The sequence below is a fragment of the Diplotaxodon limnothrissa genome, linkage group LG13 (genome assembly GCF_057381915.1).
Source record: "Diplotaxodon limnothrissa isolate DT_005_m linkage group LG13, D_limnothrissa_male_GT1.1, whole genome shotgun sequence".
Taxonomy (NCBI): domain Eukaryota; kingdom Metazoa; phylum Chordata; class Actinopteri; order Cichliformes; family Cichlidae; genus Diplotaxodon; species Diplotaxodon limnothrissa.
Genome location: NC_140608.1, coordinates 3,306,553 through 3,310,664, shown reverse-complemented (window position 1 = coordinate 3,310,664; position 4,112 = coordinate 3,306,553). Strand labels below are relative to the sequence as shown.

Genomic DNA, 4,112 nt, shown 5'->3' with positions numbered 1-4,112 from the left:
CAGACTCAGCATAAACAGTTTATGAAAGACTCCACACAGCTGGGGGGCACAGGCCTTGAGGACAAGGGGACTCACTCCGTCTGGTCCAGCAGACTTGCCTGAGTGAAGTCTCCTCATTTGCATCTCAACCTGGTATTGAGTGAAGGTGATGGGTGGGGGAGGGGTGTCAGGAATCTCACAGGAGGCAACATGTGAAGAGAGAGGCTGGCACAGTGGTGTGGCTCTGGATTCCAGGGTGACTGCAGGTGAGGTTGTGGGGGTGGGAGCAGACACTGTTAATCTTAATGTTTTTGAAATGTTATTAAAATGTACAGCTTATTAAATGAAAATGATGCTTTTGTCTTTTTTTCCCTGTACGTGTACTGTGATGTAGAACTTTTACTACAGAGCTGGTAATTTATGGTTAAACACGGCAACTGTTTATTTAGTAAAACTTGTGTTTACATTAGTCCACCAGGAGGCAGCCTTGTCTTATTCGTGTAAGGCGGGCCACGTGAAGCTTATGTCCGTCAGATGTGAGGAGGCATTCTGGCAGAACAAACTGCACCTCTGATATGTCCAGCATGCTTGTCCACCCACTCACCAATCAGCTCGGGTTTCCTTTAAGTCCTTTTTTGCAAGAAGGGCTTCTGCATTGTCACAAGCATTTCTGAACTCATGTTGTGTAAAAGACGTGTAACTTTAGCACAAATATGAAAATAATATGTGAGTAAGATATAGTTCAAAATGTTAAAATCAAGCAAAAGAATGATAAAACATGGATTTGTTTTTGTTTTTTTAATTTTAAAAGTAAGTATCGCGATACAGCTGTTTGTCTCGCTGGGGGAAAAGGGTTATGTAATCAAACTGTTGACGGTCTTCTCTCTGAGAGTGGAATTTGGTGTTTCTTTCCAAATTCAATGACGTCAGAAACCCTTATATATAGTATTTGTGTGTCTTTTGAGAAAATAACTTTTTCAGGTTACACTAATGCTGTTTTTTCTCTCTCTTGTTCCACATCTGGAAACATTGCATCACTATTAAAACTCCGGATAAGAGACCCTGCCGGCACAGCTGCATTGGCCGAACCCAGAGTCATACCTTCAAAGAGTTGAGCCTAGGAAGGAGGAAAAATACTGTCATCTGAAAATGAAAATGGCATGAACAGAGCAGGATCATTTTAGGTCTATGTAGATGTAAAAGATGGGGGTAGAAATGACATTTGTGGGGAGAAAAGCTTTTAACCATAAAGCATTTTTTAGTGTTTCCCTGGCAGTTCTTTATACCGTTTATGTTCAAGTGATCACTAAAATTGAAGTTCATTTAGGTAATGATGAACAAGTAATTACTTGGAGGTGTTCCAAGAGGGATGCCAAGCTGAAAGACTTGCTTCTAGAAGAGGTTTAGATTTGCTCAGTCAGTTTAAGAGGAGAGGTGGTTATCTACCAGTCAGAAGGTCAGTGGTTTGATCCCTGGCTCTTTCAATCCATAAATTGTTCTTGAGGCAAGATACTGCACCCCAAAGTTTTCCTGACGTATCCCACAGACATCCAGCGTGTACATTATTGTGTGAACAGATGATTGTGGCTTCTTGAAAAAGCTGCTATTAAGTACAGTTGCTTTCATTTGTTACCTGGTTGAATAGCTAAGGGGCTGCTTCCAGGAGCTTTTGAATAGGAAGACAAGGGGGGACCAAGAACAAGGCAGGAGAACCCGACAGGAAAACAAAATGTTTGATCAGGGATTTTAGAAAGCATGGAAACACTGCATATTATTGTGTGCATCATTTGCAGGCCTGTGCAGCCAGATCAATGCTAAGACATGAAAAGGGTTACATATCATTTATCATTTTGTAAAGAATAGCTGTTTCCAAAGTGGCAAACAAAGTATTTAGCCATTGAAGAATATGTCAAAATTCTACTGAAGTAGCATAATAGTACTGATTCTTCTAAAAAATAAAATATATAAAGCTTAAAACACCTAAAATACAAATGCATATTTGTTACCTGCCATTCTCTTTACAGTATTTTGGCAGTTAGCTGCACCTACAATCCTTTTTCAGGTCTGGCCAGTGCCACCACATACCTTCCCCTCTAGACACACACCTACATCTTAATATTTACTGGTAACACTACCGAAGTTATTACAATGTTTTATGACTAAATGTCTTGTGTTGTCTATAGAAAGTATAAATATTATTTATGGTCTCATTTAGCTAAACTACATTTTCCACACAGTCACTGTGATCATGAAACTACTTCCTCATGTAGCTCTCCTTCAGCAGTCTTTGCTCAACCCACTGTGCACAAGGCTCTGGATGAGGCGAGTGTGGCAGGGCTGTCTGTCTGCCTGCCAGCCCTCTGCAGACTTCAGGATTGGCTGCGTAGCGGTCCTCAACATCAACCATATTGTGTTGACGGTCGATGGAAGATTACATCGGCCGTGGACAGCAATTCGGTCTTGCAGAGGTAAGTTAAGCAAACATTGTCTTAAATTTCGTTGAAGTTTTGCTTTTGTGTGATTGTGTGGAGAAAATAAAAAGCTTCACTTAAGCGGAAACCGTGACAGACGAGTTCGCTGTACAAGCAGAAAGAAGGAGAATTGTCATCTTTCCGAAAGCAGCTGGGAATGATTTGAGCAGAGATGGAAACAACTGTTTATTTCAAGATCAGAAGAGTAGTTTACACGCTTAAAATACGACTTTAAGGCACTTGCGGGGATCTGGCTGGGACTTTGGGCACAGGCCAGGGTTTTTTTCCTTCTTCATTCCACCCACAAATAGTGCTCAGTGTTGGTTTCTGTTAAAACTTCCGATTTTTCATAGATCATGAAGATGTAGCTCGTCTCTCTTACAGTTAAGCTACACATAAGGCATGCGTTTCGTGTTGCGTAATTGTAAAGAGAGCTACAGGCGTGCGGGGACGGGCTGCAATGTTGGGTTTTATTTTCAAAGAGCCTTGTAAAAAGCAGGGGCCACTTGTGGCAACACACACACACACATACAAAAATGCACTTGACTACAGCTGCACAGAAGAGATATTAGGCTGAAAGCGTATAACGCGAGTTTGTGTGCGTCCACAACCTGTTTGGCAAGCAGTATCTCTGCATGCAGTTACACAGACAGATTCATAAACCCGAGCTAGTACTGTAAACGTTTAGTTTATAAGGCTACTTACTTTGAATGGAGGAATGGCGACAACACATTAATCAAATGGGGAACACAGTACTGCTTCCCTTCTCTGCAAGGCCTGGAGAGTCACTTTCACAGTTTAGCAGCCACTTTATCTGACATTTCTTAGCTCCAGTCTGACTTGCATGGCTTTATCAGTAGTTTAAATCAGTTGACTTTTTCTTTCTTTCCACTGTGTAGCTTTTCTTGATATTGTGTAATATCTCACCTGTTACTGTTGTTCAAAAAACTTTACGTTTTGGTGCCTGGGTAGATAACTTTTTTCAGATATGGGGAGTCGGCAAACATGCTGGTATAGTTCGGGACACTTGACACTAAAAGGAACACTTGTAAATTAACCAAGTATACATTTCGTTCTGAATGGTGTGAAATTGACTTGAATTCAGTTTTCCGTACTGAAGCACTACTGAAATGCTATTTGTGCATTTGTCAATATGTAGCCACTTCTTATTTCTTATATCCTCAGTGTATTAATTCACCAAACCTCCTGGTTTGTCCCAGACCTCTCTCACTTTATTTACTTAATTGCATAATGTATTCAGAGCATTAGTGCACCAGTAGCTCCAGGGATGATGATCCAGTGTGATCTGTGCATTTCATCAAAGCAATGTCTAGAAGGACAAAAGAATAGAGTAGGCTGTAAGTATCTTGGATCTTAATGACTCATTTTATTACCCCCCCCCCCCCCCCCCCCCCCCAAAAAAAAAAAAAAAGGTTTTAAATGCCTCTTTTAGAGGGGATGATGTTGTCGTGTTGTTCCTGGAACTATGGCACCTATAGAGATTTGTTTCTTCCATTAGAAAGTTTTGTTAATTTAAGATTATTAGAGATGCTTTTAAACTGAAAGCATTACCATACAAGCACTCATTGAGCTTTGTTCCATCCTCAGTAAGAAGCAGGCTTTATTGCTCATAAGTAGAGCCTCTTGAAATCTGCAGTGAAG

At 40.8% G+C, this 4,112-nt stretch overlaps 1 protein-coding gene across 1 annotated transcript in view; it reads left to right on the top strand.

Annotated features, from left to right (window-relative positions):
• The first annotated feature begins 2,318 nt into the window (after nucleotides 1-2,318).
• Nucleotides 2,319-4,112, top strand: part of wipf1b (WAS/WASL interacting protein family, member 1b) — a 25,330-nt gene continuing 23,536 nt past the window's right edge. Inside the window, exon 1 of the mRNA XM_085369018.1 lies at nucleotides 2,319-2,447. The gene's annotated coding sequence lies outside the window, so the exon portion shown is untranslated. The remainder of the gene's footprint in view (nucleotides 2,448-4,112) is intronic.